Below are 24,234 nucleotides of genomic sequence, written 5' to 3'. Positions count from 1 at the left end.
GGCCGCTGCACTCTCAGTGTGAGAGTCAGGAGGCGCCGGGCCACGGCTGCTTTCTTCGTAGTCTCTGGAAGAAGGTGGCCACATGTTCATCATCCAGGAAGCCAGAACAGATACTCCTAAACTGGTCACTTAAATTCCTAGTTTAAATGACCAAATTGAGATAACTCAGGGCTTTGCTTGGAAAATACAAGTCCACAACGAATTCCAACAAGCTCTGACTCTGTGACACGGAAACACTGCAGGCATCATAGTGACTCAACAAATTAAACAATTATCAAATGACATTGAGAGTTTAAACACTAAGATGATTAAAGATGTGTACCCCTACACACATGCACAACCACCGCGTAGGTTTGCTCGGAGTTCATGGAATCACTAGAACTGGGGGAAAACTGAGAGGGCCTGCATTCGCTAGTGGATGAGGATGTCCAGGTTACTGACCTGACCCATCCTAAAGTCATCGAATGGCAGCATGGCCATTGCCAGAGCTTCTGATGCTCATTCCAGTGAGTGTGTCTCTTCTACTTTTTTGAACCTTATTTCTCGACTCACCTACTTTTTCTTTGCCTTTGATTCTGACCATCCCACCTGCAAAGTCCCATCCTTGTCTTGCTGTCTTCCCTATTCTTCTCTCCCGGACCTGACTCTGCGGCAAACTGCTACTGGTATTTTGACTGCTCACTTGCAGGGCCCATCAGAAGCCTCAGCACCAGGAGTTTTATTCTCCTGTTTCTAAGGTGATATTTGGGTTATCTGCAGTAGAGGTGTTTACACCACACACCCTGCATTCACGTTGCTTCCTTTCTGTTACACTATTGATTCTTTCTCTTGGCAGCTGAGGGGAGGCTTTGATGTGGGGATATGTTGTACTTTCTAAAGGAGGAAGATGTTGGTGGGAGGATTTACAGCTGTTTGAAGAATTCCTCCTCCGCCCTGGCAATTGTTCTAGAGGGAGGAGCCGTGGTGCATTTTCCAGGCTGGGGGCAGCTTTCCTGAACTCTGTCTCTCTCTGAGAGGGAGAGAGAGGAAACTGAAGTGCTTCCAAATAAAGATCTGAGTAATGAGATTTGATCTACAGGGATCTGTTATTAAACTCCAAGAATTTCCAGATGCAATCCATAGCACCAGCAGATTTTGCTCCTTTCAGATGGCCAAAGGGGCTGCTCTATTTGGCCATGGGAGATACAGGGAGGTCCCCTTTACTCTCCCATTTCCCCTTTAAATTTTTCCACCATAAGAGACTTCTCCTGTTCTGTTGCAGCAACTCTCAGCAAGTGAATAGTGCTTTCTGGGGACCTCGCCTTTGTTAAGTAGATCTGCAGTGATACAGTAGAGATTTTAATGTGCGGCGCTGTGTTTTAATAGACTATTAAACTACAGCATTACACATTAGCTGGCTATGGCACAATTGCAGAAATATCGAAGATGTGCTCTCGGGAAAGCACTATTTACTTTAATGGGGAGATGCTGCAATAGACTGAAAATCTCTGCAAAGTGAGACAAGAGGAAGACAGGGAGAGGAGAGAACCAGGGAGCCTGTGATCCAGGCTGAAGCAAAACCCTCTTCTCATTCCCAGTTCCTGCATCTGTGAGGGCAGGTCCTCGCTGGGTCGTAAGCAACTTTAGTCTGGATGACTTGTTACCATGCTACAGGAAGACTTTTCCAAGCTGTGAGTTTCAAGGTTGGAGTGACTTTTAGGCATGTGGTCATTTGTCTTAGCTTATGGGGGACTGGAGCTTTGATTTTTATGGTTTGTTCTGCTCTCTGTGGCCAAAATGACAGGAGCACAAGGTAGATGATGTTCTTCTTTGGAAAAGTCCTTTTGCTCCGAGATTTTCTCCTCCCAAGTGCCCCCACCTCAGCACACACTTATAAGTAAGCACACACACACACACACACACACACACACACAGAGTTGCAACCACACACAGACCTTTTGATCTCAGCAATAAATAAGGAACTCGGGAATTCCAGAATCTGTTCCCCTCTCATCATTTCAGAGATGGCTGGGCTGAGACTCTTCCCCAGAGAAAACCACCAGATTTCTGATCAGCTGTGATATAAGAGAGCAATTCAGCAGCTAAAGGACCCCATCCAGCCATTATGCAACGTAAAACTGCGGGCAGGTCGTTCTCCACCTGTATCATTCTGCACCAGAAATAAACTCTGAGAACAGAGCTATCCAAGCCTTACTCAGATGAGAGCTGCAAACAGCATTTTCCAAAAAAAAAAAATCCATCTTAACTCACATGCTTTTTCTTAATGTGCCTTCCTGCTATACAGCAACATTTAAAAACCAAATTGCAAATGCTAAAAAGAGGCCAGTGCCTTCCCAGGATATGCGCCCCCAAACACACTCTTTATGCAAACCCGGGTCCACAGGAAGCCTGGAGGAGGCAGGAAGAAATGGAAAGACAAGGGAAATAACCCCAAAATCAAGAGTACAACAAGACTTCCCCATCTGCCTAAAGAGTTTGCTCATTCAGCCTTGGAAGTAATTGCTTTCTTACTCACCCAGTGACATTTTATTCTGGGTGAGCAGACAAGAATGTTAATTTCATTCATGCTCTCTTCTGTGTGTTATTATGAGGAAGGGGGGATTGCTTTCCTTTTCTTTTTTTAGATGGAGGCCTTGTGAGTAGAGCAGGCAAGCTGCCGTCCACAGGGTAGGATTTGAGATGGTTCTGGGCAAGGCCTCTGGCCTCCCTCCTATAGCCAATGCCTGTCATCCCGCCTACAAAGCTTCATCCCTCTAGGGTTTGAAAGCACATACAAGAAGGGAGTTTCACAGCCTGCACCTTTAAACCTTTTCAAAAACGTATTATAAAAATAACATGCACATAGTTAAACAGTTTTTTCCCAATAGCCCAGGAAGTTATAAAATATAAAGAAAATACCTTCTTCATCTACCTTATCCCTAATCTAATTCGTCAAATGGAGCCACCATTAATAATTTCAGTGTTTGGCTCTTTGGGTTATTGTTATAATTTTAAGTGACTTATTATCTTAATTTCAACTCAAGAAGCAATCAAACGATTCCCTGTGATTAAAGAAGACAAACATATTTTCCCACCTTGGTTGTCCCTCCAGTTCTTAAATGGACTCAACATCTTTAGGTAACGCCTTAGAGATCAACTGTAATCTCAGCAACAGTTAGTTAAGAGTGAGCTGAAGATTCTAGGTGCCGGGCAGGGCTCACAGGGCAAGGCTGGAGACTCATTTATTTTTACTACATGGCTCTGTCCGATTGTAGTAACTTTTCCCCCAATCCCTCTTCCATTGGTTAAAGGATTGCAGGCATTGGAAGACAGATAGCCTTGATGCCCAAGGTGAGAACTTGCTTTACAAGCCTCAACTGTCTTCAATTTGTCTTCATTCATTTGGAAAACATTCATTCATTCAATAACCATGTGTATGCTACTTGCAATTTGTGGTAGACAGCATTAATGGCCCAATTCTTCACACCCTTTGCCATGTAACTTTGCAGTGTCTTCCCGTTGTGTGGGCAGAATGAAATTCCCATCCCTAGCCCCAGCCACATGTCTTCCACCTTTGACTGATGGGATATTAGTAAACATAGCACAGACATGCTGGCCTTGCTTCTTCTTGCCTTTCTGCCATCACCATGGCAAGGATGAACCCCAGCTAGCCCTTAGTCTTGAGAGAAGCATGGTTCTCTGGCTAAGTTGCTCCAGCTGAACCAGCCTGGTGGTGATCAGCTAGGCCCAGCCTAGATCAGCCAGACCCCACAGAACTGTGAGAAACAAATGTGGGTGGTGGTAGGCCCCTGTCACTCTGTAGTTTTCATTATGTGGCAGTTTTGATTGATACAAAATAATGGATACAATCTTACAGGCACCATCCAGAACACAGGAAAGGCGGCAGGCAGCTGAGACACTACTCTCACGGAGCTCACATTCCATTAGCGTACTTTATAGTTTTCACAAGTGTACATTACCCCTTAATCCTCCCACCCTGTGTGGCAGTCCCACTTTTCAGATGAGAAAACTGAGGCTCAGGAAGGCTAAGTGACTTGCTATTATAATGTTGTAATAGAAGCAATCTAGAAACTGCTAGAGCTGGGACTATGAACCCAGGTCTTCTAAGCCAAATGCTATGCTCTTTCCACTACCCCATAGCAGCCTCAACCTCTGTCTTCTCCTGAAGTCTGTTCCTCTCACCAGATTTGCAGAGGGACCTGACTTTGGGTGAGGAGATAGATGGGTTAAGTAAGTCTCTAAGTCTGACCTAAAGCGGACTGCTCTATTATCCATAAAACAAGGAGAAACAACTCCTTTTTATCCCCTGAAATTGTTTCTCCTTGCAATTAAACCAATCTCTGTTTACAAGTATTTAGCATGATTCTAGAAATTGCATTTTAAAATTATGCGAACAGAGAGAAAAGGCAGCCCACACAGTGAGTGATTTCTCGTGGGTAATTGGCTGCTGGTTCTGGCTCCAATGACGCCTTCTTTTTTAGAACATAATTAGTGATTTCAAAGGAAACTGTTAGAAATGGCCTAGGTCTCCAAAGAGAGGCTTCTCTAGCTCTTCACGTCAGGAGGTCTACTCAAACCCAGGCTGACAAATTTCCCTTTTTGTTTTTCTCCCTTTCCTAATGACCTCCCAAACTCTTTTTCAAAGGTTGGAGAGGCTGTAGATGCACAGAACTCTTCCAGATATGGGAGGAATTCCAGATTTGCATCAGAAAACTCAGTCTCTTTCCCCTGCCTTCCTTCATTCACTCCGTTTCCTTCCTTCCTTCCCTCCTTCCTTCCTTCCCTCTTTCCTTCCTTCCTTCCTTCCTTCCTTCCTTCCTTCCTTCCTTCCTTCCTTCCTTCCTTCCTTCCTTCCCTCCCTCCCTCCTTCCTCTTCCTTTCTCTTTTATTCTTTCTTTTTTTCTGTCTCTCTTTCTCTCATTTTTCTTTCTCCCTGTCTTCTTTCTGAGAAAGAGTGTTTGGATTTTAAACAAAGTGTTCATTATTTTCATCATTCATTAAAATTAGATTCAAAAGCTTAAACAATTTGAAAGTTTATTTCTCTCTCCTGTAAGAAAATCTGGCAATAGGCAATCCCAGGCTGCTATGATATGGTCCCATGGTCGGTAAAGACCAGGTTCCCTTATCCTTCATCCTCAAGGTCACCTCATGATTCAAGATGGCTGCTGGAGGCTCAGCCATTACATCCACATTCAAGCACCAGGAAGGAGGCAGGGCTATCTACCCCTTAGCTGAGTCAGTTACTTTTAGGGAGATTTGGCTGAAGTTCCACAAAAGAATTCTATTTACAACTCATTGACCAGAATGAGGCACACAACCATCTCTAGTTTCAAGAGAAGCTGGGATCAGAGCAGCTAAAAATTAGAGTTCTGTTACTAAGGAGGAAGAGAAGAATGGATGTTGGGATAAGAAACTAGTTTCTGCTGCAGAAAGTGGCAGTGGAGAATTAAGGATTGTGAACTGAATGATAATACAGTTTGGTTAGTTTGAAACTAATATTAAAACTACAGAGGTTTGCTTAATTTGTCAGCATCATGCTGGAAGCTCAGGGTGCAGAAGGGTTTTGTCTCTTGCCCTTTTCTGTCGAAAATGTTACTTATGATCTGAGTGAAGACATCGAGAGCCCTCTGTCTATGTCTGCTGATGGCACAGACCTGGGAAGGTTAGCTACCACATCGGACAGTAAAATCAGGGTCCAGAAGCTCAGGAAATGCTGTAAGGCTGGGGAAAAAAATAGCAAGAGAGAATTCAACAGGAAAAATTATAAAATTAAATCTTTAGATCTAAAAAATTAACTGCACCATGATTTCACTTATATGAGGTACCTAGAGTAGTCAAAGTCATAGAGACAGAAAGTGGAATATTGGTTGCCAGGGCCTGAGGGGAGGAGGGAATGCAGGGGTATTATTTAATTGAGTTTCAGTTTTGCAGAATGAAGAGTTCTGGAACTGGATAATACAATGTGGAAGTGATGGTTGTACAATGATGTGAATGTGCTTAATATTACGAACCATACACTTAAAAATGGTTAAGCTGGTGAAGTTCATGTCATGTGTTAATTCACCACAAGAAAAAATAACTGAAGCAGGGCATGGTGGTTCATGCCTGTAATCCCAGCATTTTGGGAGGCTGAGGTGGGCAGATCACCTAAGATCAGGAATACGAGACTAGCCTGGCCAACATGGTGAAACCTCATCTCTACCAAAAATACAAAAATTAGCCAGGCATGGTGGTGGGCATCTGTAATCCCAACTACTTGGGAGGCTGAGGCAGGAGAATAGGTTGAACCAGGGAGGTGGAGGTTGCAGTGAGCCAAGATTGCACCACTGCACTCCAGCCTGGGCAATAAAGAGCGAAACTCTGTATCAAAAAAAAAAAAAAAAAAAAAAAAGACAGAAAAAAAAATTGAAAAAAAAATTGCCCAAGTGCATGATGAGAGAGACATGGCTTAACTACAGAGTTAAACCCCGGTGTTAAAAGTGAGATGTAGCTATCAAAAGCTGTATTTGAATCTGGGCTTTGGAAGGAAAATGGAGGCTAATATTTATAGAACACCTACCACATGCCACATCCTTTTATGGGCCCTTAATAATAATTCTGGAAGGTAAGTGTTGCCACCCCCTAAACAACAGAGAAACCAAGTAATGGCCCAGTTTCAAATAGCCAGTAAGGTGGGGGCTCTGCTGTTTTCTCTGTCTACACTTTCTCTGTCCAAAGATATGGCTGCTCTGTGGTAGGCCTGGAGGAACTGCAAGGCCCTGGTATTCACTATCAGCCCTGCCTGGAAACCACATTGTAGAGACTGCTCTTCACTCCTTGGGGAGCACAATCTTAGTGGCTCAAGGTAGCGTTTTACTTGCAAGGGAATGATTCAGTCAGGTAGTATTAACAGCAATTAGTTTATCTGATTAAGCAATTAGCAGTCTTTGTCACTTAGCAGAGATCTGGGCCCACAGGAACCAAAGCATAGCAGATAAGATATGAAGGGGAAAAGATGGCAGCGAAACACCACAGGGAACAGTAGAGAGGCTGGGAGAGAGAACCAGATGCCTGCGAAGAGAAGAGGACAGAAGGGAGGTCCTGGAGACCCTCTACATCACCTCGGCAACATTCCCCAGAACAGATGAGGAAATTGAGGCTCAAAGTCAACAACAATTTCCCAGCTAGTTGGTTCCAACTGGCCAGGTCAGTAGTTCTCAACTGTGGTTACACATTAGAATCACCTGGGGACTTCAAAAAATACCTATGCTGGGGCCGGGCGCCGTGGCTCACGCCTGTAATCCCAGCACTTTGGGAGGCCGAGGCGGGTGGATCATGAGGTCAGGAGATCTAGACCATCCTGGCTAACATGGTAAAACCCCGTCTCTACTAAAAATACAAAAAGTTAGCCGGACGTGGTGGTGGGCGCCTGTAGTCCCCGCTACTAGGGAGGCTGAGGCAGGAGAATGGCGTGAACCTGGGAGGCTGAGCTTGCAGTGAGCCAAGATCGCGCCACTGCACTCCAACCTGGGCGACAGAGCGAGACTCCATCTCAAAAACAAAACAAAACAAAAAATCTGTGCTGGAGCCCCACCCCAGACCTAGTAAATCAGAATATTGGGGAAGGGGCCTGGGCATTGGTACTTTTAGAAAGGGTCCAGGTGATTCTAATGTGCAACAAGGGTTGGGTGGCCTTGGAGACCCTGGTGGTGGGTTGCTCAGGCACAAGTTATAGCTCCATGTAGGGATTTCCAGCCAGGGAGACCCTGTCTGGTCTGCTTGGGAAATTTATTGCTATCAATGCACACTTTCCCTCTGTCCAATTGCATGGCTCTGAGGATGAAAGCACTTTCTCATCAAAGGTGGGGAATCCCGGAAGCGTGAAGGATCACAAAGCCTGAAGCAAGCCAGCCTGGCCTCTTCATTTCTCCCAGGATATCCGTATAATTTCCCTTTTTTCCATGCCTGCTTCTGACTCTCACCCTGGCTCCATTGCTGCCGACAACGCCTGCTCCTTCATGAGTTCTCTTCACTCAGGCTGGTCTGAAATACTCATTCTTCCATAAATTGTTCCCCAATTTCAAGGAAAAGAGGCTTTCTCTGCTTCTTTTACTTTGCATGATTATATAATATACTCTTACTCTTTGTCATTGTAAACTATCCCAGTTTTCATACCTGTGCCGGGCCGGCTACATACAGCAAACCACCAAAGAAGTTAGGCTGGGCGTAAGGACTCTCAGGGCTTACCCTCAAAGCATCTAATCCAAAGTCCAGGCTGGGCTCAGGAATCTGTACCACTAAAAATACTACCTACTTTAGCCAGATTTGCCCCTTGGCTTACACAATATAGTATAAAATGTTAAGGAGGCTCTCTTCTTAGGTTACTGTAGTCTTATGTAAAATGTGTGTGTTTATTTTGAGGAGGTACAGGGGAGAATGTTTCATTGTGTTACGCAGGAATCACCAGGCACTTATATAGGGTGAAGAAATTAACTCATTTATCTTTGAAGTTGAAAGTAACTTTTCCACCAAAAGAAATTTAAAATTCCCCTTCCATCTTCAGAGCGTGGAGAATGCTGACTGTGGCAGACAATGAAGAGAGAATACAGACACGGACCAACGGATGAAGGAGGAGCAGCTAGGTTGTAGGCAACCAGCATTTTGTGGTTTTAGAAAGACTAACCTTTGAAGAAATGTGTTGATAGAGAATGTAAGCTGAAATTAAAGATTCCTTGAAAATGAAACAAGAAAAAGATACTCCAACTTAGATCTCCAAGAGATAATAGCATCGTAGGACATATGCAAAGGGCAAAATCTCAACAGACAGGACTCAACAGACAGACTCAAGAACAGAGCCTTTGTAAGACTGCTGCTAAATTTAATGTCCTTCTTCATGGGCTCTTCAAAGGCGGGCAGATTCTAATCTTCTTGATGGTGTCTTGCCGCCCTTAGCATCCCTCCCCACAATCCCACACCCACCTCCATCTCCGAGCCTCAGCTGTTATCTCCCCAGATCTGAAATCCAGTGAAGTCAGAGCGACTGTAGGGAATGCATGGGTGCATTGAAAAAGGCTGCTCTACTGCGAAGGGCTGAGAATGCTGGTCCCAAGCTAGGATGACGCTCGTCCTTACATTCAGGGCCAGGAGGAGTCATGAATTTCCAGGATGGCAAATGGGTTTCAGAAAGAGGCTGCCTTAGAATACTCAGCTTCCCAGGTGAAATTTACTGGAGGAGTCAATTGAGGGTCTATATTCGACAGCAGAAATCATTTGAAATGTTTTCCTAGAGTGGATATTTCCCAATGCAATAGGGAGGGTTCTTAACCAGATGAAGATAAGCAGGGATCTGTGATAAACTTCAAGTGGTCTGTAAAACCTCTGAAATCGTAGTCGAAATTGTGTCTGGGGTCCATAGCTTTTATCAGAATCTCAGAGAAATATATGGCACACAAAAAGTTAAGAGCCACTTAACAGTGACTTGCAGTGGTAATACCGCTGCCCAGCCCCCCAGCAGCCTCAGCCTCATCAGTATTCCCATTGCTGGGAATATTGTCTCTCCTAGCCCACTCCCCTGAAAAATTTACCCTATCGGGAAGACCTTCCTAAACAAGACAAGAAACCTAGAGACCATGAAAGAAAATACTGACAGATTTTATTATCTAAAACAGAAAAGTTTTTATACAGAACAAAACACTATAGACAAAACAAAAAGCAAATGATAGGCTAATAAAAATATTTATAATTGACATGGACAAGAGTTAATATTCTTAATATACAAAGAATAAAGTTTTAAAATGGAAAAAGACCAGAAGAGTTAATTTATAGGTGAGGCTATTCAAACAGATAACATTTTAGAAGACCTACCTACCTCCCTAGTGATCAGATATATACAAATTAAAACAAAGTCACATTTCCCAGCAATTAGATTGGAAAAATAAAGATCAATAATGTCTAATGTCTAGTCATAAACTGCTGTGGGAACATAAACTGGTATAATCTTTTTAGAGAGAAATTGAACAGTTACTAATACAATTTCAAATGCATACAAATTTTGATCCAGAAATTTCACTTAGAGGAATTTATTCCCCAGAAAAGTCATGCAAGTGTGTACAATGTTTACTTAGTTAATGTAATAGTAAAAATCTGAAGGCAACATAAATATTAATTAATAGTAGAATGAGACAAACCATGGAATATTATGCAGCCCTTAAGAGAGAATGATGTCAGTCTGTAGGTATCAATGTGGCAGAAGGCCCATAATTTATTATTGAGTTAAAAAAAGGAATTATGCCATATATGATATGATTTTTTATCTGTATTATAAACTGTAAAACAATATGTATATGCATAAATGTTCATGAATACACATTTCCTATCAGCATAGCCAATGTTCTGAAAAAATGTATATTTATCTATGAATAGCAGTTTCCCCTGTGATGTTGAGTCACAGAGTCATTTGTAAAATCAGTTTTCACTGTATTATTGAATTTTCAACTTCTATATACTACTTTTGTAATTAAAAATATAACTAGGTTGGACACGTTGGCTCATGCCTGTACTCCCAGCACTTTGAAAGGCTGAAGGGGGCAGATCACCTGAGGTCAGGAGTTCGAGACCAGCCTGGCCAACATGGTGAAATCCCATCTCTAGTAAAATTACAAAAATTAGCCAGGCGTGGTGGTGGGTGCCTGTAATCCAAGCTACTCAGGAGACTAAGGCAGGAGAATTGCTTATACCCAGGAGGCGGAAGTTGCAGTGAGCCGAGATCGCGCCTTTGCACTCCAATCTGGGTGACAGAGCGAGACACTAAAAATATATATATATATGTGTGTATATATATACACACACACACATATATGTATAAAATAAAAAATACAAAAACATATATATATATATATAAAGCTAAAACACTCTCTTTAGGAGTCTATCACAACCCATTTGTAATATAGCTTTTATTGACGCTACCTTGACCCAGTTTTGAGGCACACTGGCCAGAGGCTGATTAGTTCCCCTTTTTGAGTAGCCAGTTAAATCCGCATCCCTACATGGCCTCGCTTATTGGGCTCTCACACTCCCGGGTCAATAAATACCAGTCCTAATTGCCCCAAGGCCAAGGAGCAGTCAACCAGGGACAATCCCACATAGTGCGCTCTGTTCTTCCCATGGAACTGTGACTATAACCATCTGTACCACTCTATCCTGCTTCTCTCTCTTGATCCGCATCTGGCCTCCCAATTCCTCACCCAGGGTAACATGGTTGAAACACTAGTAAAACATGCTCAGAATACTCCATAGTAGATGGCCAGAGCTCATAGAATGACCTCCAGAACCCCCCATTTCATCTGCCTTTGCCTGACATGTTTCCTTGGCTCACACCCTGCGGATCTATGCATGAGTTCCTGCCCCGATGCGCCTTTGGCTCCATTCCCTAGCTTCTGACTTTGCTTCTCCTATCTGGCCCAGCATCTTGGAGTGGTCATTGCCTGATGACCTGCTGTCTGGCACAGCTCCCACCAAACACGGCCCAGCTTCATGGGCAGTCCTCTAGCAAACATGACCTTAAAGCACAGAAACAGCCAAAACCCAACACGGTCAGACCTGGAGTGGGCCGAAGGTGAGGTCAGAAACCAGGCAGATAGATTGTCAGGAGTTTGGAAACAGGGGAAACCAGCAACCGCCTTTCCCAAGCAGTACTGCAAGCAGAGGCAGGGGTGTGGGTGGACACTGGAGGCTAAGACAAGCAGGCTATTGGGAGCCAGATGGATACATCGAAGGGCAAAGCAAGGTAGGGGCCAAAAGGGCAAGCTGAAGGTCAGAGCCAAGCTCATCTGTAGAGGAGGTGGCAGGTTATGAAGGACACCGAGCGTGGCTTTGAGAGGCTGGGTCTGCATTCTGCCTCTGCCATTTGGTAGATCACAGCCTCAGGCATTTGCATTTTTTTTAAACCCCAATGTCCTCATCTATAAAACTAAACATAATGCTATATACTAAGCCCACCTCATGGATGGTCATGAGGGTCCATGCCCCACGTCCCCACCACTCCCCCAACAACCTGAGATCTAGAAGGTGAGAGAGCAGCAAGTGGAAGGACAATTGAGAGCTCCTTGTGGAAGGTGCCTCGATTCAGAGGTAGAAGCTTCTTACTAATGTGTCTCTGCTCTGGCCTTCTAAAGTCTTTCGGGCAGAACTCAGGATGCGGTAGTAATTGGCCAAGGATGGAAAGAACCTAACAGGAGGTTCTTATACTGGGTTGGCCAAATTCTGTGTCTTTTATCTGCCCTCATGTTCCAATTCTAATCTCTACAGATCCTCAATTTTTTTTTTTTTTTTTTTTTTTTTAGATAGAGTCTTGTTCTGTCACCAAGGCTGGAGTGCAATGGCACAATCTCAGCTCACTGCAACCTCTGCCTCCCAGGTTCAACCGATTCTCCTGCCTCAGCCTCCCGAGTAGCTGGGATTACAGGTGCCCACCACCATGCCTGGCTAATTTTTGTATTTTTAGTAGGGACGGGGTTTCACCACGTTGGTGAGTCTGGTCTTGAACTCCTGACCTCAGGTGATTGACCTGCCTCAGCCTCCCAAAGTGCTGGGATTAAAGGCATGAGCAACCACGCCCGGCCAGAGCCTCAAATTCTATGTGCTCCCCACTTCCCCTGTCCCATCTAAGTACAAAATTTCCTCTCATCCCTGTTTGAGGCTGCTAGGTTAAGAACAACACGTCTGTATCCAAATCTTCAGGCAAGACATGAACTCTCAAAGCTACCTCAGTGCAACCCCCTCTTGTTCACCCAGTTCTTCAGAAATCTCAAACAATTTCCATTATTGGCAGACATGGGGTTTCCTTGTTGCGTTCCACTTTCATACAACTGAATGGAAATTGTTTGAGATTTCTGAAGAACTGGGTGAACAAGAGGGGGTTGCACTGAGGTAGCTTTGAGAGTTCATGTCTTGCCTGAAGATTTGGATACAGACGTGTTGTTCTTAACCTAGCAGCCTCAAACAGGGATGAGAGGAAATTTTGTACTTAGATGGGACAGGGGAAGTGGGGAGCACATAGAATTTGAGGCTCCGGCCGGGCGTGGTTGCTCATTCGTAGACAAGAAAAATACAGCTGTTAATGCAGCACTAACTGGGCTTTTATGTCACTTCACAGGCAGGAGACTGGCGTGGAATGCCACACACCTCCTTATCATGGCTTGCTTGCTGGGACCTCTATTCATCTTATGCATTGTGTATCTCGGAATTTTCCCAGATGTGGTGGAGAGTCATGTTGCTTGCTCTGAGAATTATGCAAAAGACTATTATTTTTCTTGAGCAAGAAATCATAAGCACTCCAGAACACTTGTGACTCAGACAGAGCCATGGGGTGGGTTTTCCATGAAAAGCAAAAGAAATGAATTGACATCAACTATGTTAACTATCCCTCCCCAAAGGGTGGCAACTCCCTGGTCCAACCCAAACGTGAGAGTCATTCTGAAATAACAAGGCTTTAAAAACTCACAGTGGACCTCAGTTCTTTTAGCTTCATGGCTCCATTATGTATTGGCTGAGAGAGCTGTAATCATTAGTCGCCTACTTTTTTCAATTAAAATAATTAAGCCAATGTAGTGTTCATGAGAGTACTAGATTTGGCAGCCTGGGGAGCTGAGCCCTCTGATTTTCAGCACTGGGGTTCAGGAGGAACTGGAGCTGTGTACCCACATTGAGACTAGCCTCTTGTAAGCAGAGAGCCTGCGAAGATATTTCACAGGTGGGAGGAGGAGCAAAGGCCTTTGTGTTGGAGACAGCCCGCCTTTCTACTGAGGGAGGGTGTTTTCATTCTCTAACCCTTTTGGCACCAGGGACTGGTTACAGGAAAAGATTTTTTTCTTGGACCAGGGTTGGGGGTGGGGATGGTTTCAGGATGATTCAAGTGCATTACATTTATTGTGAACTTTATTGCTATTATTATTACATTGAAATATATAATGAAATAATTATACAACTCACCATAATGTAGAAGCAGTGGGAGCCCTGAGCTTGTTTTCCTGCAACTAGATGGTTCCATCTGGGAGTGATGGGAGATAGTGATAGATTCTCAGGCATTAGATTCTCGTAAGGAGCATGCAACCTAGATCCCTCCCATACGCAGTTCACAATAGAGTTCACGCTCCTAAGAGAATTGAATGCCCTGCTGATCTGACAGGAGATGGAACTCAGGTGGTAAGGCTTGCTTGCCTGCCACTCACCTCCTTCTGTGTGACCTGGTTCCTAACCAGCCATTGACCCAGTCTGTGGCCCAGGGTTTGGGGACCTCTGGTCCAGACACTTGGAGAGCACCCGAAAGGCCTGCATTGCACTGTGCTACTCTGAAGCCTCAGGTACTATGAGTGGGTGCTCAGACTGATCTGCCTCCTAATTTATCAGGCAACCATGGTAGCTGCAAGTTCATCCTGTGGGTGTTAAGTCATTTTGCTCATTTCCTCTCTGTAAGTATGCAGGCCATACTAGGAGGAAGATGATGATGATGAGGGTGGGGGTAATGAACAGACTGGAGCACTCCAGGGGAGGGCTTCCTGGGACAAAGGCAATGTTTGGCAGCTTCTGAAGGGAAGGGTCACCTCTGTTGAGTAACCTCCTATTTCCACCGCTCAGGGCATTAATGTTTCTGTCCCGAAAGTGGGTTCAGGGAAGCTGGCCTCTGCCGTGTGGGTCTCCAGCAGGCCCGCCCTCCCCACTACATCTTCCAAAACTCTGCTGTGGAACTGCAGCAGGTGGGCGTTGGTCCTTCAGAGATATTAACAGCATGCAATACAAGCCCAGCCTCATTCTTCACCTAGTTTGCCCCTATTTACCTGTAGATCAGACCTTCATTGTCCTTCCTGGGCCCACCTCTAACTCTACCTAGCCTCTGTTTTCATTGGCTTAGTCTAAGTCACAACCTTTTTGGATACTAAGGTTAAAAGGACCTGTCAAAGCCTCTGATTCTCCCCTCCAGGTATTCCATTCATGTTCCTTCCTCCTTCCATTCCCAATGCTATAGAGCAGACTGTCACCACACAGGGCAGAAAGCCAAAGTCTTTTCACCACCCTTACTGCAGGCAGTTTCTCACTGGCTGTTTCTAAGGCTTCATCTTGGATTTGCTGAGGCTGTAGACCAGCATGGTCCAAAACAGTAGTCACTAGCCATATGTGTGATTTTTGTGTTGCTGTTGTTTTAGACAGAGTCTCACTCTGTCCCCCAGGCTGGTGTGCAGTGGCACGATCTCGACTTACTAAAACCCCCATCCCCCGGGTTCAAGCAATTCTCCTGCCTCAGACTCCCAAGTGGCTGGGATTACAGGTATGCACCTCCGTGCCCGGCTAAATTTTTGTGTGTTTTTAGTAGAGACGGGCTTTCACCATGTTGGCTAGGTTGTTCTCGAACTCCTGACCTCAAGTGATCTGCCTGCCTCAGCCTCCCACAGTGCTGGGATGACAGGTGTGAGCCACTGTGCCTGGCTATGTGTGACTATTTAAGTTGAAATGAATTAAAATTAAATAAAAGTAAAAGTGCTCAATAGTCACTTGTGGCTAATAGTCACCATATTGGGTAGCAAAGATATGAAACAGTTCTGTCATCATGGAATGTTCTCCTTTAGACTCTCCATCTTAACTTTTCTTCTGGCTCCAGACTTCCCTCACCACAAATACCCATTCCTTTTCAATAAACCAAGAACCCCGCCCCCCCAAAACAACCCATAATTTCTTTTTGTCTAAGCCTGTTCCCTAGATGAGATTCTACCCATCTCTGCATAAGCAAAGCTCATAAGATGGTTTTTCTTACACTAAAGGACTGACTCTCTACTTCTGGCCAGAATTGCACCTTTCTGCTAGAATGTTGAAGCATTGGAGTGATTTCTCTTTTTCTTTTGGAGGTGGGGAGCAAGCTGTTCCTCAGGTGGGTCAGCAGGCCAATGGCCAAGGAAAATCTAAAGATTGGAGATGGCTGAGCAGTCTAGAAGGTTTTGTGTATAGACACTGATGATCAAAGCTGGCTTGATCAGAACCAGGTACTTGGGCAAAGCAGGAAAGACCATATCTAAAAGATTTGTAGGCTGAGAGTGGGAAGCAAACAGAGAGATGAGTAAGTCTCACTCTCATTTGAAAAGAACCCTGAACTGGTTAAACAACCTGCACAGTTAATAATGAAATGTCTCAAACTTGTATCATGCCAAAATGTGGGCACACAGATTGGTACAGGAATGGAATACAAGTAAATTGAAGAAAGAGGGAAAAAAGTAAAGCCATTATCAATGAAATAAGCACATTCCAGAAAAAGTTTACTCAAGAATGAAATTATTTGAAATAAAAACCCATTTTCCTTTTGATTTCCAGCATGAAGTAGAAAAGTTACCACTAACACTGCAGCAAGAGTTAAAGTACATGAGTGTGTGTGTCTGTATTTCAACCAGGAAAAAAATCCAATATGTTTCATTAAACACTAACAACAATACTCAGGTTGAAAACAATACATTGTTCCACTCAAAATGAAAGCATGGATAGGCACATAGTGAGCAATCGATAAGTACTTGCTGATTGACTGAAAATAAATCACAAAATAAAAATACAAATTAGGAGTCCATGCTTCTGCTGATCATGCTCTCCCCAAGCTAATGAGTTGTTTATTTCACTGGCAATGACTTTTCCTTAAGAGTCGTTAGGACAAAATGGTGCTTATTGAGGCTGGGCATGTGCTCATCAGTGTTAAAGATTAGTCTGCATCACAAGTGGTGGTAGCTACAGAGACAAGAGGGCAGGCAGAAAATTTAAATTCCTTCCATTTTGTAGTAAATTGTGACTTAATTCACCACCAGTCCCTTAAATGAGGGATTCTGTGATTGGCATTTCAGTAAGTGGAGGAGAGCTGCACCACACTTGGTAGCTTGGGGCAAGTCATGCATGTGAGTGGCAAAGAACGAGGCACTTCCTGGTTAGAAATTTCAAACCAGATAGTCTGAACAGGAGCAGGGAATACTTATACTGAATGTAGGCTGTGCACAATGATCATGTTGCCAATAACAACAACTATTGCAGTGGGCATTTATTGTAGTTGCTTCCAAATATTCATTTCTCCTTCTTCTGATGAAAGAAACCTCACAGATTGCTTGGCTGGGGTGGGGAATGATGCTTCTCTTCCCACCTCTAGTATTAGAAAAAATAAAGGCTTAGTAGCCATAACACAGAGATCCCAAAATGTAACATCTCAAACAAGATAAAGGTTAGTTGTCTTAACAACCCAGAGCCAGTAGATAGGTTCTGCTCCACATGGTCATGCAGGGACCTAGGCTATGGGGGCAGCTCTGCCATCCTGAACACATGGTTCCATGGTTGCCCCAGGCTTTGCCATTTCTGTCCAGCAGGAAGGAAATAGAGCATGGAAGAGTTCCCACTCTGTGTCTTTAGGTCCAGTCCTGTAAACAGCTGTATATTACTTTAACTCATATTCCATTGGTGAGAACTTCATCTCCTGACTACACTTGGCTACAAGGGAGGCTGGGACTTGTAGTTTCTAGCCAAGCTCATGCCCCAAGTGCTCCAGGTAAATTCTAGTTAAGAGGTGGACATATAACCCAAACTAAGGTAAAGGATACTCTTCCTCAAAATTTGAATCTTGGGCAGAATGACAAAAAGACTGAACAAAGTTGGAGCTACCCCATCCCAGTGGCAGCATCTTGAAGCTATCCTCCATTGATTTCTTCCTCCTTGACTCCTGAAACTGCCCTGATTCCTGTTGTCTGGTTTTTCACTTTTCCCCATGGCAAGGCTATAAGTACCATCTCTGCATAAGCTAACCAAAGTTGGTGTTTGTTGCTTGCCACAAATATATGTTTAACTGATCCTGTTACAGTAGGTAGCTACAGTAGGTAGCTAGTCAGACATGAGCAGGGCAGGAGAGGCCCCCAACCAGGAATGTCAGGCAAACATCAGGTGATGGTCAAGTGCTTGTTAAACTGCTTCTCTAAAATAATAATTGGTCACAGTCAGCACCAGGGAAAGGCAGTCTCCCAATAGATAGAAAAACCTGAAACTGGACATAGCTTCCCAATAAGCTCTCAGGAGTTGGGTGACTGGGCTCTTACACATGTGCACGAAGAGGCAAAATGGTGGAGTTTAACTGGCATATGACTTTCTAGGGACATTCTGACTGGTAAGGGAGGAACTGGTAAGGGGAGAACACCTCAAGTGAGCATGCGTACAATTCCAGTAAACACATTGTGCCTGCTCCCCTCCCAAGTGCTGGCAGGCCACTGCACATGTGGATAGCCCACCCCAAGAGAAGAATGAGAGGAGAAGGGACGCAGTCCCCCAGGAGCATGCCAACATATAACACCCGAAGTCAAAGGTAAATCACGTACTTGATTTCTCAATTCACCCACTTGGCACTCTTCCGAGTGTACTTTACTTCCTTTCGTTGCTGTACTAAACTTTTTAATAAACTTTCACTCCTGCTCTAAAACTTGCCTCGGTCTCTCCTTCTGCCTTATGCCCCTCAGTTGAATTCTTTCTTCTGAGGAGGCAAGAATTGAGGTTGCTGCAGACCCATGTGGATTCACCACCAGTAACAACACAACTGTCTCTCAGTACTGCCTATTGTTTAACTCAAAGACAAATATATCTTGTGTATTTGCCGTGTGCCAGACAATGTCTAGGGACTGAGATACATCTATGAATAAAACAGATTACCACCCTGTTCATTGCGTCTGTTTCAAGGCCACCTCGTCCGATTTCCAGCCAGTGAAACTCCTGCTGTAGGGCTCTCACCTCTGTTTCCTTGGTACAGGCCTGAAGCCCCAAGATAGGCCAAGTCAGTTTCCCACAAGGGCAAGTGCGCAGTGAGATTACCAATACCGCTTGAGCCTTCCTTGGGCATTCTCACTTTTATTTTGTCTTGTTTTTATGTTTGCAATATGTAAATCAATTACCAGTGCATCTTGCAAGTGGGTTATGCCCAGTCGCAATTCGACTGTTACTCTGCAGACTTGACAATTCCACCAGCTATAGGCATAATTGTGGTGACAAGTTGGAATTTGCATATTAGCAGCCATCAGAGTACTGCTTCGCGGTGAACCCAAATGAGAATTCCAGCCCCCTCCAGGCTATTATTACAGGCACCCAATACCACTAGCCCATTCAAAAACATATGCCTTCATTAAGGTCTCCCCTTTACCTCATTGTTATGCAAATCATCCAGATGAAGGAGTCTAAAAAGTGCTGGAGAGGTGATGGAAGAGCATCTTAAATAAGTAACAAGTCTATCTTCCAGGCATTCCTTGATTACTTGGGAGTTATAGCAAAATACACCAGGCTTCAGCCAATGGGAACTTGCTGACAATGAATTACCTTTGAATACCCTCCAGTTATGTGAGAAACTCCCTTTTGCTACTTATGTAAATTCCCTGTGGGTTTTTTCCCCCCACTTTTCCTTCAGGAGCAGAGGTGGGAGGGAAGAACTGAGGCGAGGAAGGTGTGGCCAGCTGCAAATATTCAAACTAATTAGCCAAGGGCAGTGGTGCAGGCTTCTGGGCTGTGTCAGGACAGGGTGGACCTGCATGCGTAATAATAGGAGCCTAACGGGTTCCACCCCTAAAGATGTATGATGGAAAGACGGCATGAATAATTCAGCAAGCACGAGGTCCCGAACCCACGTTTTCTCTCATAAAGAGGAAAGCCACAAGCCTCAGGTACCAAGTTTCAAACCTATCAGGGCTTAATCTCCTCCTTTCAGAGCTTTGTAACTAAGTGCTGTGTAGGTGTGAAAAGCCTTATTACCATGTAATTTTGTTGGGAACAGACTTCCAAGTACCTGCTTTACTTTATATTCACATACACAAAAAAGATCAAATGCATTTTATTTCCTAACAATAGCCAATTTGGCTATAATTATAGTAAAATACTGAATTTTAAGGCACGGCACCCAAGTGACTCCCCACGTCGCTCCCCTCCACACATGAATATCTTCTTATTTATTGCCTTTCCCATAATGAACTTTGAGATAAACAACAGAAAAAGTAATTTGTTTTTTGACAATGCTGAACCTTTGAATAGAGAAAATCACACAGTTGAACACAGAGCGCAGTCCTGTGTGGTAAGTGGTATCCATGGCAACCAATAGATTTTATGCTAAGTCTGGCCTTTAAAAACATTTCACGTTTACCACTGAGAAAAAGATGGCCTTGATTTAAAAATGATACAACAAGTACCTTGAATGGGCATGCTTTCTGCTCTGTGCTGCAAACACAATTAGGAGGCATCTCTTCAGCACCGGATCACCTCAATAGTATCTGTGTCATCCTTGACGTACATCGTGGCCGGCTTGGAAAAGGAAAAGGTTGGATGTTTTGTACTTTGCGGCAGGGGCCAAGGCAGTTTGTTTTTCACTTGTTCTCCTTGTATTTAACACCAGGAGTAAAAAATAGGGAGTAAAAATAGCATGTTGGCCTCTTATCTTAGTCTGTGATCATGGTGACAGTGAAAATATTATGGCCTGCTTCTCTTGGGAGCAACACCAATCACACTGGCTTATTACAACTTGAAATAATGGATGGAGAAATACCTTCCATACCAGCTTCAGATGGAGCACCCTAAATTAGTTTCTGTTCACATTTAGAAAGTTGGGTACCAAAAATGGAATGCAGTTGTGGCAAAGAGAGGATGTTGCTTTAATGGTATCTTTGAATAAAATGAGAAAGGAGAAGCCCCCTTTTTCTTTTATAAAGAAAAAAAGAAAAAGAGACAGAGATTTGATCTGTGCTGCACCAAAGGAAGGAAATGAAATTAACGTCCTCGAAAGGAGTTTGTTTTGCTGAGCTGTTTTTCAGTTCTTTGATAGCTTCCTTTCTAAGGTGGCAATTCTGTTTCCTTTTGCAAAGAGTGTTATATTTATTCCTCAAAATGGGATTATTTTGGCCACATCAAGAGTTAGAGAAACTCCTCAATGTACTTCCTTTGTAGATATTTTTCAGCTGGAGTGCTTCTGCAATCAATTGATGTTATGGGCTGAACTATATCCTCCCTAAATTCTCCCCCAGAACCCTAACTCCCACTTCTTCAATGTGACTATTTGGAGACAGGACCTTTAAGGGAGTGATTATGTTAAAATGAGGCCATGAGGGTGGGCTCTAATTCAATCTGACTGGAGTCATAAGAAGAGAAAATTTGAATGCACAGAGACAGCAGGGATGTGTGTGTGCACAGAGGAAAGACCATATGAGGACCCAGTAAGAAGGCAGCCGTCCGCAAGCCAAGGAATGAGGCCTCAGAAGAAATCCCATCTGCCAACACATTGATCTTGGACTTTCAGTCTCCAGAACTGTGAGAAGATAAATTCCTGTTGTGTAAGCCACCCAGTCTCTAGAATTTTGTTACGGCAGCCTAGGCAAACGAATATAACTGGAGTGGGAGCGGGATATCCCTTTACAGAAAAGACAGCTTCTCAGAACGCGTGTTGGTCAGGACACCGGAGAAGAGAGCTCAAGTTTAAAGAGAGAAAGCATTTGGCTGCTCTGTCTTCCCTAAGGTATGGTTTTTTGGGGATGTGGGGTCTATTTTGTAAACACCTCTCCTACCTCCTCTGAATCACCTAATCATAATTGCCAGTGGCAAACAGGACTGATTTACAACTCCTCACTGTTGGTTTTGATGAATCAAGGATAATTTCTGAGTCATCAACATTTTATAAAGAGGAAAGTTAACATTTCCTTCATACCACCAAATACCTGAGAGATGACATAGACCCAGGAGGGTAGTGATGCTAGAAAGGAATGGGGAGGGAGGAGGTGCTGCACTTGGTTCCTCACATCCATAAGCTTTACTTGATGCCTGGGACTTGGGCCCAGGACCACACATCAGCCACCTGCCCAAAGGCACAAGCCATTCATCTTTCCAAGATAATTTTCTCCCTTCAGCCCATAGAGAGCTCTGGGCTATCTTTGGCCAGGGAAAGAAAGTTGACCGTTTCACGCAGTAAAACATAAATCACTCTCTTTAGGCCTTGTTAACTTTTACTTATAAACTGTTTTAATGTAGAACTGTCAGGACCCTGTGAAAATAATGGCTGGTGACAGGTTTAGGATTAAAATCTTCTCAGGTAGTTAGGATGGTGAGTTAGGTTATAAATTGCTTTTAAAGAGCTGAGGTGTGGACTATGGGCTTCATATGCTTACTTCAAATGGACACCAATGAGCCATCTGGGATAAGTATATGCTAGTAATACATCTTAATTATTTGTCAGCAAAGCCATCTTAATAAGAGATGTCTTTCATTTTAATTAAAATCACCCTTGGTAATCTCTAAAGACTGAAAAAACTCCATTGAAAGGGAGAAGCTGAGTCTTCTAGGGCTTGGGATTTTATGTCTCAAGCAAGGAGAACTGACTCAGAAAAATGGATCAACCAATGTAAAGAAATAGTTCAAGTGTCCAATTATACGGATGAGTCAGTAATTCTCAGATGACCTTGTTTGCTTCAGTGCCAGGGCATCAATGGGCTCATGATTTCTCTCAAAGCTGATCCTATCTCAGGGCTTGTTGGACAGGCATGGCTGTGTACCCACAGGGAAGCAGGGTTCGAGGAAGGGCCAGGACATGCTATGATACCCCAGAGAGGAGGCAGATGCTACTGAGCATCGTTTGTGGAATATGGAAGTTCAATGGGTTGGCAAAGCAAACAGCAGCTATCTCTAGCCTTAGGGAAGCAAATGGTGTTCTCAGGAGACTAAGAAGAATGGATTTCCACCATGTGCATGAAGCTCAAATGGGCATCTGGGCAAGACTGGGCTGAGTCCTGGGTTGGAGAGAGGAGCAGACCTGTACTTTTCAGAGCTCAGGCCCACGGGTTCAATGATCCCATTCCTCCCAGGAAGCACTTCTCAGTGCTTGGGGAACACACTGGGGCATGATAGTCACACAGAGGCACTCCTGAGAGGTCAGACTGCCAGGACTATTCATTCATTCATTCAACAGTTATTATATTCCTACTGTGTGCCAGCACAAATCAAAGGCCTGGGGTACTTCCATGAATAAAACCAAATAAAATCCATCTCTGCATGAACTTACATTCTGGGGTGGTCAGTTACTCCGTATCAAGCAATTCTCATCCATCCGATGGGACCAAGGCTACTTACATGGTTTGTTCCTTGACACCAGAGCAGCCTGGGAAGGGCAGCTGCAGGCATCTGGGAAAGCTCCTGCCAGGAACTGAGGCAGGGGATTGGCTGCCCCATTCAGTGCCACAACCTGTTCTGGGTAGAGAAGCCTTTCTGTGGTGTGGAGAAGCTCTACAATTCAATAGCAATTCACTAAGATGTTTCTGACTTTTAAAACATGTAACTATAGTTACAGGGCTTTGGAGAACCATCTGCTAGACTTTAATTTGCTTCTTAGGATTGAGAGGATCATAAATCATGCAATAACACATTCAGGAATATTCTTTCCTCCATATTTGCAGCTTAAAAAAATCAAATGCAGTATTAACCTATCTGAGCATTCTGTTCTTGATGAATTCCTCTCCCATGACCTCTCATGGATGGTCAGGAACAAAATGGACCCTCACTTGTATAATGTACAGTGTTACTAATATGATATACTATATTCAAATATAAAATAATAAAAATACCTTTCCATAAGAATTTTAAATATTTTTTTACTATTAAATTTATAAGACTATTTCCATGTGATTCTAAAGGGTCATTAGCAGATGCCCAGACCCACAATTGAAGGACCTACAGGATGAACATCTAAAGCCTATGGGGAAAATTATGTAAGAAAGATTAGGCTTTCTAACAATTTCTAATAATAAAGATTAGGCTTTCCAAATAATGTAGTTATCTAGGAAAGAAGGGGTCTTATAGGTAAAAGGAGTCAAATGAGACATTGTCCTGAGTTAGAAGCTTGAAATCCAAGGTCTGGGAAGGCTAGGTCAATCAGGACTTTCTGACCTCAGAGATCTGAGATTCCTGAATCAGGTCCATTGATTCAGACTACGTCTCTTAGGAAAGTCACTAAACCAACACTATAAAATTTGCAGGAAAAAAGCTTGGGATGGGGGAGGCATTCAACTAATACATTCTGGTTTATTTTTAAGATATATTTATCTCTGCCCCTTGGTACTTTAAGAAAAAGTTATATAAAGAATAACATCCAGGAAATATTTTTCTTTAGATCTTGCCCAAACTACTTTCAGATATGATGAGGTGGCAATCTGCCTTATCTAACAAGCCTGGAAATGAGGAGTAAAT

At 43.7% G+C, this 24,234-nt stretch overlaps 1 long non-coding RNA gene across 1 annotated transcript in view; it reads right to left on the bottom strand.

Annotated features, from left to right (window-relative positions):
- LOC119622012 (uncharacterized) overlaps positions 1-23,265 on the bottom strand; it is a 56,851-nt gene extending 33,586 nt beyond the window's left edge. Inside the window, exons 1-2 of the long non-coding RNA XR_012093562.1 lie at positions 23,122-23,265; positions 20,202-20,313 (exon numbers count right to left, since the gene is read on the bottom strand). This is a non-coding gene — a long non-coding RNA (uncharacterized lncRNA). The remainder of the gene's footprint in view (positions 1-20,201; positions 20,314-23,121) is intronic.
- Positions 23,266-24,234: the final 969 nt, after the last annotated feature.

The sequence above is a fragment of the Chlorocebus sabaeus genome, chromosome 7, assembly GCF_047675955.1.
Source record: "Chlorocebus sabaeus isolate Y175 chromosome 7, mChlSab1.0.hap1, whole genome shotgun sequence".
NCBI classification, from domain to species: domain Eukaryota; kingdom Metazoa; phylum Chordata; class Mammalia; order Primates; family Cercopithecidae; genus Chlorocebus; species Chlorocebus sabaeus.
Note: the sequence above shows the minus strand (reverse complement) of the source record. Positions and strands in the feature narration are given on the sequence as shown.